Source organism: Gobio gobio (genome assembly GCF_949357685.1).
Source record: "Gobio gobio genome assembly, chromosome: 14".
NCBI lineage: Eukaryota > Metazoa > Chordata > Actinopteri > Cypriniformes > Gobionidae > Gobio > Gobio gobio.
In genome coordinates, this window is record NC_137107.1 from 15,921,151 (window position 1) to 15,935,893 (window position 14,743).

Below are 14,743 nucleotides of genomic sequence, written 5' to 3' on the forward strand. Positions count from 1 at the left end.
AACCCCTTCGATTCGCTTAAGAAGGCCTTCATTAACCCCACAGAGCCATGTGAAGTAGGCTACATTTATGATGGATGGATGCACTTTTTTGAGCTTCAAACTCGTGGGCCCTGTCACTATCATTATAAAGTGTGGAAGCCTCAGGATATTTATTAACACTCAAAAGACCTTCGGGACAAAAGTGGGCAAAACCGTTTTTTAATTTAATTTTAAAAATACTTCCCTTAATCTGAGTGGTACAAGACTTGGCTGCTTTCTCTAAGTTTGCCACCTGAACACACAAAAAAGAAATTGACTTGATTTTATGATGTTAAGTGGTTGGAAAAAAAAACCTCCTTAATTGGGCCTTCTTGGACAAAAATGGGCACCCACTGAGATTTCAGAGGTTTTTTTGTCACTCACATACCGGTATACAAAAACAAAGAATTGAATGAGTGAATGACAGAGCATTATTTTTTTTTTGAATGTGCCAATTAGCCACTGCGAGCATGCGCACACGCACACGCACACACACTTCAAAGTCAGATCAAAGCACTGCTGCAAGATTTGTTGGTCCGTGTACGTTTTGATCGTTTGATTTTCTATTTGAAATGAAATAAGCAGAAATTAGAAAATGGCTCCTTTATTCGTTTTTTCGTTTTAAAAAAAAACGAAAAAACGAGATTTCGGCTTGATTTTTCGTTTCTCGTTTCACGGGTAAAAAACGGATAAATGACTTTAAAATTCGTTTTCCACATGTGGGCGGTCATGAGACGCTCCTTTCCGCTGATTGGTCAAGCAAATCTGAGTATGTGACGTCATCAGCCCTTCCCCAGTTCTGTGTAACAAAATAATAGTCTTCTTAAACTGTACAGGGCATGGGCTTTCTTCTGTGCAACTTAACGCGTTTCACAGAAAAAGTTATATCAGAAATATTAAATATTAATCTGCACCCAGCCTGATTTATTTAGCTGTGTGGAGTTGGCTAAATATGTGTGGTGAAGCTGCGCAAGACAACGAAGAGCGGGTGACCATGCAATGTTCAGACAAGTGTTATACGCAGCAGTCATAACTTTTCTTTACAATTCGCTCGGTTTTGGACAAGGGATGGTCATTGCAAATACTGTAGGCCTAATACATATCGGCATATGGGTAGCGATGATGGTGATTTTAAATTTTACTATAACTGTAATCAGAGCCGCGAAGCAAGGAGATGACTGACAGGACGACAGCGGAGGCAAGCGCAAGATAACTTTTTTTAATAAAAAATGAACCAAAATAGTGAACCATAAACTGAGCATTCGTTTTAAAGAGGAATTTCCAAAGATTTTTTATTTATTAATGTATTTTGTCATCCGTATTTTTTTTAAATAAAAGTTTAATAGGCTATATATAGGTTTTTTTTTTATTGTAGGCCTACATTTTTTTTGTAGTTGAGTTTTCATTAAAAATGGTAATGCCGGTAATGATGGAAATTCATGGTATGCGGGTGTATCATGTAATTTGCTTATTCGTTTTGTTAATAACGATATATATAATAATAGTATATAATGTTAATAATGTTTGTTTTGTTCAAAGAGTGGAGGAAGATCAAAATAACCACTACAGCTCCTGAACGTCATTGACAAATCTTTTCTTGATAAATGTATGGATAACACAAGTTATGGTGTTGTCACAATTAATCAAAATATCCAACTTTAACGTTGCTAAATGGCATCTATTAAATTATGATTTTCTCTTCTATTTAAATGCACATTTCTTTTTACAGTTTTTCTCTATTTTTCTAACAAAAATAGCTTCAAACAAAGTATAGGTTTCTTTCTTGCATAATTCAGCGTTTTTGAACAGTTGGATGATTCTAGAATCCATTACGCTGCCAACTATAGCTACTGGCAGTTTTATAATTTCATAGGCCTGGAATAATAAAATGTTTCCCAAAATTTCATATTTCTATAATTAAAATATTATATTTAGAACATAAATCTAAAAATCTCATTAGCCTACATTATTTAGGCAATTGTAATTACAGTGCAAGTGGATTTTGATAAATGGTAAGATAGATTTTGTTGATATTGATTTCATTTAATTCTTATAACAGCCATAGTGTATCGTGGTAAATAGTGTAATTACTTAAAAAGATGGTCAACAATATGTAACTTTATTTTATAAGAGGTGTGCCCTAAAAAGTGAGCATGCAATTTTGAAAACACCAAAGCGCACGTTCTTTAGTCTGTTTGGATACTTCAAACACAAGTTTGCACTGCCTGTTTGGTTTACCTGTGTAGGCTACACATTAGTAACATGCGTTTTGTCCGACTCATAGCGCGCGTCCTCGATGCTTGATTTACCATAGCCTAAGCGCGCGTTCTTAACGCGTTTTCCTTGACCCCGAAGCCCATGTTAAGAAAGCGCGTTTTTGTGGTAGGCTAAACCACGCGTCAAGGACGTGCGTTTTGCTGTCGAATCGCCGGCACCCACGCAAGGCGCGCCCGCTCGCGATATTCCATTATTATCCAAAATTCTATTATGGAATCTTATGAGGCATAATGAGGGCGCCTACTCTATCCTGTTAGTCACACAGAGTCATTGTTTGAAGCTATTTTTGTTGGAAAAATAGAGAAAACTGTAAAAAGAAATGTGCATTTAAATAGAAGAGAAAATCATAATTTAATAGATGCCATTTAGCAACGTTAAAGTTGGATATTTTGATTAATTGTGACAACACCATAACTTGTGTTATCCATACATTTATCAAGAAAAGATTTGTCAATGACGTTCAGGAGCTGTAGTGGTTATTTTGATCTTCCTCCACTCTTTGAACAAAACAAACATTATTAACATTATATACTATTATTATATATATCGTTATTAACAAAACGAATAAGCAAATTACATGATACACCCGCATACCATGAATTTCCATCATTACCGGCATTACCATTTTTAATGAAAACTCAACTACAAAAAAAATGTAGGCCTACAATAAAAAAAAAACCTATATATAGCCTATTAAACTTTTATTTAAAAAAAATACGGATGACAAAATATATTTATAGTAAAATTTAAAATCACCATCATCGCTACCCATATGCCGATATGTATTAGGCCTACAGTATTTGCAATGACCATCCCTTGTCCAAAACCGAGCGAATTGTAAAGAAAAGTTATGACTGCTGCGTATAACACTTGTCTGAACATTGCATGGTCACCCGCTCTTCGTTGTCTTGCGCAGCTTCACCACACATATTTAGCCAACTCCACACAGCTAAATAAATCAGGCTGGGTGCAGATTAATATTTAATATTTCTGATATAACTTTTTCTGTGAAACGCGTTAAGTTGCACAGAAGAAAGCCCATGCCCTGTACAGTTTAAGAAGACTATTATTTTGTTACACAGAACTGGGGAAGGGCTGATGACGTCACATACTCAGATTTGCTTGACCAATCAGCGGAAAGGAGCGTCTCATGACCGCCCACATGTGGAAAACGAATTTTAAAGTCATTTATCCGTTTTTTACCCGTGAAACGAGAAACGAAAAATCAAGCCGAAATCTCGTTTTTTCGTTTTTTTTTTAAACGAAAAAACGAATAAAGGAGCCATTTTCTAATTTCTGCTTATTTCATTTCAAATAGAAAATCAAACGATCAAAACGTACACGGACCTTTGTTGTTGCTTACAAACAAAACATGTCTGCTGCATGCTACCTAAACCTCAGTGGCAGTTGCTTTTTCAGTTCATTCTGAAGCAGCACAATGACAATGAGGTTTAGTGGAGCACAAGAAAAAAAACAGCATTGTCTGCAAAAAATGCAAATAATTTATTTGGAAAGAACACTCTGTTACAATTACCTGCTGCCACAAGTGCATGTAAGCATATTTGTCAGGTTTACATTGTTTACACTTACCAGAAAGTTAACGCTTACTTTGTTTGTTGTTATTGTTAGGTTTATTGTTATTCTTACCTGTTTGGTACCATTAACCTTTTTGAGTTATTTAAATGTAATTATTTTGTAAAAAAAAAAAAAAAAAAAAATGATACATGATCTTTTTCTCATTGCACAGTCAGATTTGTCTAAGCATGTCTTGGCATGTTTGTACTATAGTCTAAAACAACAAAGATGTTTTTTTTTATTTACAATTTTGTTTAAAAATTAAACAAAAATAAAATGCATAAATTGATAGTTTTTATATTATTGAAGATATTGATATTACATTTATTTAAAAAAAAAAATGAGGTCACACCTCAGACCCCCGTGCCCAAAAGTGTCCACAAAGGACCAATTAAGGGCTGTAATATGAAGGTCTTTTGAAGGTTAATATAACTCCAATTGTGTTCATCAGAAAGAAGAAAGTCATATACACCAAGGATGTCTTGAGGGTGAGTAGGCTAAATCATGGGGTGATTTTCATTTTAAAGTGAACTAATTCTTTAAGACACTGATGGCTTCACATTTATGGCTGTGTTTATGCAACTGGCCCCTCAGAAACCGTCGAGGTATTGACGTCACAGCCATGAGCAGATTAACATATGATCGCCCACATTTATGGCCCGCCCGTGGTGAAATCGCCAGGAGATTATTATAGTTTCTAAACAACAGAAAAAGAACCCGGTGTTATTTGCGTCTGTAGCCTATTTAGATGTGGGGTAAATCCATCAAACGTTGTGCCATTCCCGGCTGTAGGATCGAGCCAGCGTCTCTGCACAGCTTCCCAAAGGATCCCAACACCAGAAACGAATGGCTGAAGTTTCTCTTTGCCGACATTCCTGTTCGTTACAGTCCGACATTAACGATCTGTTCAGCGCATTTCAGTCCCGACTCTTTTGTGAACCTATCCCAATTTAACGCAGGCTATGCAAGTAAACTCTTATTGAAGGAAGGGAGAGTGCCGACTATATTTGACCCGACACCAAACCCGCAACCCGTAAGCAAGATTTCTTACTCCTTTTACATGTGAAGAGGTTGCCTGGTGATAACAGATGTAATTAGCATACAGACCTCTTTCATACACACTAACGATAAAACACCATGTAAAGTTCTTTGCTCCTTTTCGCTTCGTGTTTCATATTGTACCAGAACTTCCTGTTTCAATAGGAACTGAAGTGAGTGTAGGTGAACAGGATTATGGGGAATGTAGTTAAAACCAACGGAGAAGCCCTTAAAGGCAGAGTATGTATGATTTTTGGATTAAAATATGTTATATATTTTGTTGACTTGTGTACTTACACTATACCAGATGTTTACAAGAGTGTTTAAATCCAGAGAAATAAGCAATTTCAACCAGGACACGTGACGGACCGTGTCCGTGCGTCACCTATCAGTGACGTCATACCTACCTTACCTCGATTTCCGGTTTTATTTTGTAGAAACCATGGAAACACCAAAGATGCTTTAAATTATATGTTTTATTAGACAATGGAACAACTGTTTGGATACATTTCTAGACAGAAAACGAATTATTGTTATAGCTAAACACGTGTCAGACTAATCTTATTGTTTGAATCTCTGGGAAGGGGAGCAGCAGCTCATTTGCATTTAAAGGAGACACACAGAAAACAGCTCATTTTTCTCAAACCCAAAAATTGGCATTTTCAAAATGGTATATTAAATTATCTGTTAGGAATTTTGATCTGACACTTCACAGACACACTCTGGGGACACCTGAGACTTATATTACATCTTGTAAAAAGGGGCATAATAGGTGCTCTTTAAAATTAATTGCATGCCATTTAGCAACACAAGCTATCCAGCATTTATTAATATGATATTCTAAGCCTATCTAGCTTACTGTAGTGTGCAACAAGTGTCTCTCATATCAGCTGCCGAACGAATGCACAGAGTAACGTTATTTTCAACACACTCAAATGTATCTAATATAATAAAACAGGGCTGCGTTACCCCACATACGCATGAGCGAAAGAAGCGGAAGCGGCGACTGTGGCATAATAAAAGCTCCACTGCTGTCGAGCCGTGTGTTGCATTCGTCTCTCATTAGCAATCGCTCCAGTGACCATATTCAGCTCCCATAGCACTCGGCCCTGCTCTGCTTTATACTACAGTAACGTCAATAATCTCATCCATGAACATGATTTCTGCACAAGTCACGTCCCGATTCTTTTCCAGCGGCTGTGAGGTGAACTCACAAGATTCCGCGTTCAATCTCGGCATCATTTCGGCTAGCAGCAAAAAACTACATATTGTGCCTTTAATCAATAATAAACAACATTTTCAAGTCATATGGTATTTCAACCGAAGAAAAAAACGCAATTTACAGGTTCTTACTATAAGAAATGTTTCAGTGATGACCCTTTTTTGTATCCCATTTGCTATATTTTACTCTTTATTTAAAACATTTTATGCTGCTTTAAAAACTGAGTAGACCTACTAAAGTACCTACCCTGTTGAACATTAGCCTACTTTTAAATTGTACATAGGCTATACTAGAATATCAATTCATATATAATTTTAATGTTACTCCTTTCTAGTTTATGCCAACAATATTTTGTAGCTTAGATTTCATAAATTGGGGCAGAATGAGTTTGTCTTTTATTTCAAAACAAGGCAAATATGAATATGCTGCTTTAAAAAAAAATAGATTGTAAAAAGCACCATACAAATAAAATATATTAAGTTTTAGGGCTGTTACTTAAATAACAGGAAAGTCATGCATTGTTATGAACTGCTTTTTGACAGAAGGGGATTCTGATGAAATTTAGATAATGTATAATGTTTGTTACCATAAACCTAAGAGAAATTAGAAATGTTTATTATAATTAAAGATTATTCCATCACTAGGTTTTCCTGTAAACTTATTAGTAAATTAGTATATTTCCCAGAAATACTATCTATCATGCAATCATCACATTTCCCAAAAAGATATTCTCACATTTAGACATATTGGCCCGCCCAGTCTCAGCCACTGTGTGAAACAATATTCGACAAATAAATTAGCCGGGATGTATTTGTGGCAATTATGTGCAACATATTCCATTCCCTCTTTTAGAGGAGCAGATTAGATCTTAACAAATATAGCATTCTTGTGAAATAAAAAAATAAAACAGAACAGTCTACATCAATAGAAAGTAATCATATGCAAAACAACACATATTCTTCACTGTATGAATTAAATATAGATTAATCCTACTAAATCTACTAAAGAGCAATGAATGATTTTGTCTTTTCATGTTTGATTAACATTTATGACACAGATGGCAGCAGGAATATTAGGCTGCTGTCACTTTAAGACCGAATGAACGGATCCAGTTTTCTGATATATATGTGACTATTTCCCAAATGTTTACGTTAGACATAACCGACATTAAGCGAATACTGATCAAGCTGGACATTTTGACATATTTCTGTGTGTTTTTAATTTTTATTTTACGACAACCACTGATCTAACTGATTTGGACATACACTATTTTGCCAAAAGAATTGGGACACCCCTCCAAATCATTGCATTCAGGTTTTTCAATCACTATCATGGCCACAGATGTTTACAATTAAGCACCTAGGCATACAGACGCTTCTACAAACATTTGTGAAAGAATGGGTCGCTCTCAGGAGCTCGATGAATTCAAGCGTGGTATACCGTGATAGGTTGCCAGCTGTGCAATGAGTCCAAGTGAAATTTCCTCACTACTAAATATTCCACGGTCAACTGTTATTATAATAAAGTAGAAGCAATTGGGAACAACAACAACTCAGCCATGAAGTGGTAGGCCACGTAAAATCACAGAGCGGGGTCAGCGCATGCTGAGGCACACAGTGCGCAGAAGTCAACAACTTTCTGCAGAGTCAATAGCTACAGACCTCCAAACTTTGTGTGGCCTTCAGATTAGCTCAAGAACAGTGCGTAGAGAGCTTCATGGAATGGGTTTCCATGGTCGAGCAGCTTCATCCAAGCCTTGCATTACCAAGTGCAATGCAAATCGTTGGATACAGAGGTGTAAAGCATGCCGCCACTGGACTCTAGAGCAGTGGAGACGTGTTCTCTGGAGTGAAGAATCACGATTCTCTGTTTGGCAAACCGACAGATGAGTCTGGGTTTGGCGGTTGCCAGGAGAACGGTACTTGCCTGACTGCATTGTGCCAAGTGTAAAGTTTGATGGAGGGGGGGATTATGGTGTGATGTTGTTTATCGGGTTGGGCTTGGCCCCTTAGTTCCAGTGAAAGGAACTCTTAATGCTTCAGCACACCAAGACATTTTGGACAATTTCATGCACCCAACTTTGTGGGAACAGTTTGGGGATGGCCCCTTCCTGTTCTAACATGACAGTGCACCAGTGCACAAAGCAAGGTCCATAAAGACATTGATGAGCGAGTTTATTGTGGAGGAACTTGACTGGCCTGCACAGAGTCCTGACCTCAACCCGATAGAACACCTTTGGGATGAATAAGAGCAGAGACTGCGAGCCAGGCCTTCTCGTCCAACATCAGTGCCTGACCTCACGAAAGCACTTCTAGAAGAATGGTCAAAAATTCCCATAAACACACTCCTAAACCTTGTGGAAAGCCTTCCCAGAAGATTTGAGGCTGTTATAGCTGCAATGGGCGGGCCAACTCCACATTAAACACTACAGATTATAATGGGATGTCCCAAGACTTTTGGCAATATAGTGTAAGTTTAGGGAGGAAAGTAAGCACACCGATGTGAAGGAAAGAAATGCACTAAAATATCACATCCCTAGTTTCTTTCTGTCATTCATTGCTGTTGGATTGCTGTCATTGCAATGTCTCCACTCTCCACAAAGATGTTGCACATTTTTTGTGCTTTTCTGACACCTTGTAGAAATGTATTTAGTGAATTTTTGAAAATTGAAATTTTTGCTATGCATAAAGAAATTGTTTTGCGTCATCTGATCGGATCTTTTGATCAGCCTTAATAGAGACCACCGATCAAACTATATAAAGCTATTATTGGCCGATCAATCCGAGCCTGTCCAGCCTTGCTATTTAATTTAAAGTCCCCATGAAATCAAAATTGAAGTTTTTTTGGCTTTTAGTATGAATATATTAGCCTTAAGGTTATCTATAAGCTAGTGTGCTCCAAAATAATGATAACATTTGCATTTAGAAGATATAAGCATTAAAAACTTAAAAACTTAAGCTCTATATAGTGAATGGCACATAGTGCACTATATAGGGGATAGAGAATATTTCATAAAGTGTAAACATTCCATTGGGGTGAATGACGTTTTTTTTATTTGGTTATATAGATATATAGAATGGGATGTGTATATATATAGAATGGGTTATATATATAAATACATTTAGGCAACTTATCTTAGTGATTGCTATCAGTATGTGAAGAGACTTTAAACCAACATACCAAAAACAAATAAAGAATTCTAGAGCACCTATACCCTGCCTTTAACACTGAGAATTAGAATAATTGTAATGTGACGGTATGGGTGCAGATTATTTATTTTTAACAGCAGACTCGGATGACGTTAGAGCTGATCCAAGCATCTCCATGAAGTGGGTTTTCATGGGAAAAAAAACCCTAAATAAAATCAGACCTGAAAACAAACACTGGATGAAAAAAAAAACACTCCCAATAAATGCCCAAACAGTGATTCTAGCAGAGCATTTATTGTGTTATGATATAATCCTATTATGTGTCATTTACATGATCTACTATTGCATTTGATGTTGATTTGAAAGGAAACATAATTGCATTATTGCCAGTGTCTTAAGAGCCAATATGGCTAATATGTTGTGTAGATAAATCGTTCAGAGCCGTGCAAGTTAGACAGATAGCGTATTTATATATACAAATCATCCAAGCGCCCCATTCCAAGCAATTCCTAAGATACATTTGATTGACATCGTTAAATATAATTAAATTGAGAAATAAACATCCATCTTTGATTGATAAAGAATTCCAGGTGCCGTTCACTCTCAGCCAATAAGACATCGTGTAGCATTTTCATCGGTCAGCCGTGGAGGTCTATTCTGATTGGTTGAAACTTTTGTGTTTAGTTTTCTAGTGCGAGAGCACTGCGCACAGTGCACAGGACACACACGCGTCATCTGAGAGAGGAAGTTCATAAGAGAGCACTGTATATCTGAGAGCGTGCGTCCAGTTATGTGCGAGAGCGGACGAAATCCGCGTACGATGTTACATGGATGTGCTCTTTACAATAATTACCTCTCGACATCTGTCATTAAAATAGCGCGGCGCCCCATGATGTTTTGAGAACCGCTTACAATTCGATGCAGGCTTCGCCAAAAAGCTGATGCCGACAATATTTGACCCAACGCCAGCCCGGCAACTTGCAAGTAATTTATTTAAAAACAATTTGAACGGTCTAGAACAGATTTGTCCCTTACCGCTTCATGTTTCATGTTGTGATGAGACTTCAGGTTATGTAGGTTGAAAGGATTATGGGAAATGTAGTTGAGAACCAATAATGGGAAATGTAGTTGAAAAACTAGACGCCCCAATCATTTTCAAAGAAATACGGTTGGCATCGAAGCCCCGCTTATTAATACTAATTATATCCATTAAGAGTCAATTACGAGGAGGTCTTATGCTGCGTTCACACCAAACCCGAATAGAGCGTCTGGCGCGAGTGATTTCAATGTTAAGTCAATGGAAAGGCGCGTTGACGCGCGTCTGGAGGTCTCGCGGCGCGGAAGGTGCGTTTCGCGTGGCGCGAAGGACGCAAATCCGCCTCATTCGCGCGTCCAGTGAATGCCGCGAATTGGACGCGAATTGAGCGTCTTGCGCGATACGCGCGTTACACGCGAATGGTGCTTTTGTGCATTCACGCTACAAACAACTACATTCCCACCTGAAAACGTCTTAAAACTACATTTTGTGACACAATAGTACTGTTTTTAATTTATGCAGGGTGTCTCATACACGTCACTTTACCACGTGACAGCAGCGAGCAGGCTCCTGATTGGTTAACGCGGCGCGAATTGACGCCAAAGTTCACATTTTTCAACTCGGGCGTCAGACGCGAATTCGCTTCAATCGCGTGAATGCACAAAAGCACCATTCGCGTGTAACGCTCGTATCGCGCAAGACGCTCAATTCAACTGGACGCGCGAATGAGGCGGATTCGCGTCGCGCGTAACGTGCCTTCCGCGCCGCGGGACCTCCAGACGCGCGTCAACGCGCCTTTCCATTGACTTAACATTGAAATCACTCGCGCCAGACGCTCAATTCGCCTTTGGTGTGAACGCAGCATTATGCTTAGGACTCCACGGTGATCCTTTTGCAAGAAAACCATTTAAATCCTGTGAGAATAAAGTTTAAAAAATGACATTTCCAAAAAATAAATATAAATACTTTTAATAAATAGTAAATAAATATTTTCATTTAAAACCAAAAGAAATAGATCTTAGGCCTATATGAAAAATATTTATTTGGTTTTGAATTATTTAATAATTAAGCTGCCTAATTTAATAATTAGGCAGAAGCACAATGAAATGGTAACCATACCAAGTTCAGTGAGTGTGTAACAGGTATCAGTTATTTATATATATATATATATATAATATCAACCAATCACATGGCAGTTGCTACAATGCATTTAGGGGTGTGGTCCTGGTCAAGACAATCTCCTGAACTCCAAACTGAGGGTGTACTCACACTAGCCAGTTTGAACCGTGCCCGAGTGCGTTTGACCACCAAAGCGCGGTTCGTTTGACTAGTGTGAGTGATCCGAACCGTGCTCGGGCGCGGCTCGATTAGCCGGCCCTGGCCCGCTTGGAAGAGGTGGGCCAGAGCACGGTTCAGTTGGACTCGGGCGCGGTTCGCATGCAGTGTGAGCGCTAACCGTGCTGGAGCACGGAACAGCTGCGCGCTACTATCAACATTACAACAGCAAACACCAAACTATTACTACTTGGATACACTTTTCAATTAATTCAATTATATTTAGGTTTATAATGGTTCTGGTTCTCACCTTATTGATGAACATGAATTGAAGTTTGCGGGTAAAGCTGCAAATTCCTCCGTCAAAGTCAGCTGCCTCCGTAATAATCTTCTGATATGTGCAGTGCAATCAAGTGAAAATCGCTGCGCGGCATAAATTATAAATGTATTAGGCAGTCTATTTGCGAAAGCGCATTTCTTCCTGTCTTCTTCAAAACAAAAAGTTGCATCGTGAATGACTTAAGCGTGCTCCGGCCCGGTACGTTAAGTGCAATGTGAGTGCAGGCCAGCGGGGGAGTGGGGAGGGGGGACAATCGCGCTCGGGCACGGTACAAGGCAATCGTGCCTAGTGTGAGTACACCCTGAATGTCAGAATGGGAAAGAAAGGTGATTTAAGCAATTTTGAGCGTGGCACTGTTGTTGGTGTCAGAAGGGCAGGTCGGAGTATTTCACAATCTGCTCAGTTACTGGGATTTTCACGCAAAACCATTTCTAGGGTTTACAAAGAATGGTGTGAAAAGGGAAAAACATCCAGTATGCAGCAGTCCTGTGGGCGAAAATGCCTTGTTGATGCTAGAGGTCAGAGGAGAATGGGCGACTGATTCAAGCTGATAGAAGAGCAACTTTAACTGAAATAACCACTCGTTACAACCGAGGTATGCAGCAAAGCATTTGTGAAGCCACAACACGCACAACCTTGAGGTGGATGGGCTACAACAGCAGAAGACTCCACCGGGTACCACTCATCTCCACTACAAATAGGAAAAAGAGGCTACAATTTGCACGAGCTCACCAAAATTGGACAGTTGAAGACTGGAAAAATGTTGCCTGGTCTGATGAGTCTCGATTTCTGTTGAGACATTCAGATGGTAGAGTCAGAATTTGGTGTAAACAGAATGAGAACATGGATCCATCATGCCTTGTTACCACTGTGCAGGCTGGTGGTGGTGGTGTAATGGTGTGGGGGATGTTTTCTTGGCACACTTTAGGCCCCTTAGTGCCAATTGGGCATCGTTTAAATGCCACGGCCTACCTGAGCATTGTTTCTGACCATGTCCATCCCTTTATGACCACCATGTACCCATCCTCTGATGGCTACTTCCAGCAGGATAATGCACCATGTCACAAAGCTCGAATCATTTCAAATTGGTTTCTTGAACATGACAATGAGTTCACTGTACTAAAATGGCCCCCACAGTCACCAGGGGTCTCATTTATAACGCGTGCATACGCACAAAACGGGGCTGGAAACGTACGTACGCCAGTTCCCAAGCAAAGGTTGTGATCTATAAAAAACAAACTTGACGGGAGAATGTGCGCACCTTTAAGCAAACTTTGAGACGTGCGTACGCACATTCTGGAGACAAAGGGAATTGGCGACACAGATGGTGAGGTCGTGAACTGATGTTAGATTGTAGAAAATAAATGTGAGAAGAACGATTATAAGAATTAATGACATTTAATTTTCACTCCATTTCATGAAGATTAAATCCAATAGTGTTATTTGTGCCTATTGGTTTAGGCTATATAGTAAAATCCAAACTTAATTCAAAATGTATGCGTTTTAAAAAAATGCGTACAAACTCTTTTAATAGAGTGAGAAATGTAATGAAGTAAGAACAATTTAAAACTGTTTTCATATTGATATACACATTTAAATTAATGTTCCAGTTTCATTGAAGGCGATATGCACTGAAATTACAAGTCATTACTCAGAATTTAAACAAAAATTATATGAATTTAGATAGATATGTGGAGGTGCTACTTTGATCAGTTTTCCTGTGACACGCAGGAAATCAGTTTTAATGACAGCAAGGATAGGTTAATTCCAATAATTCCTCTTTAAACTAAACTGCAGATCTCACGGTATGACAAAATATGTTTTAGTGAGAACGATGATCAGTGATGCACACACTTACTTCGATATCACAGACACTGCAGGATTCGGTGGTTGAACGGTCCATTACTCAGTTTGAATAGGTCCAATGATAACAGCTTACTTTAATCTACAACCACAGCTGCACGGACACGGAGTGTACAGGCATCTTCACAAAATTATGAAAAATACCACTGTATTTGAAGGATACAACTTGAAGAAAAAATTAAGATTTGCACGTTTCCTTTTTTTAAATACATTGTCAGTGACGCTCTCAGTCAGACGATTGTATTTACGCTGCAATAAATAAGTTGCCCCATCTGTTTAAATTAAAATAGCCTAAACATCCTATATGTTCACATTTTCAGCAAAACTGCATGACTTTGAGTTGAAGGGTTTAAAATTAACAAAATATTTTAAATTAAAATAACATTTGGCCCGTGGAAATTAATGAATAAACTTTATTTTTAAAAAAAATATCTGAGAAGAATTTTATACAATTTAGTTTTTATGGATATTTTGATATATTTATTCTAAAACATAAAGATATTGGATGATTGTCAGCAATGTACTGTGTAAGGCACAAATGGTCATAGTCTGTATCTAATATTTTTCTGTCTTGTACCTTTGACAGTGTTAAACATGGTATCACGTGGATGGTAATGTGCATGCAAATGATATGCAAATGAGGTTATGCATAGTAAAACTAGGCGTTGTAAGCTCCATATATGGTGATTTCAGGGAGGAAACGGGGCGGAGATGCACGTACGCACATTCTTCTGCTGGCTGTGATTTATAAAGGGATTTTTGCGCAGGTTCTGACGTACACATGGTTTTATAAATCAGAATTTTTTTGTGCGTACGCAAAATCTATCTTTTGTGCGTACGTACACTTTTAAATGAGACCCCAGATCTCAACCCAATAGAGCATCTTTGGGATGTGGTGGAACGGGAGCTTCGTGCCCTGGATGTGCATCCCACAAATCTCCATCAACTGC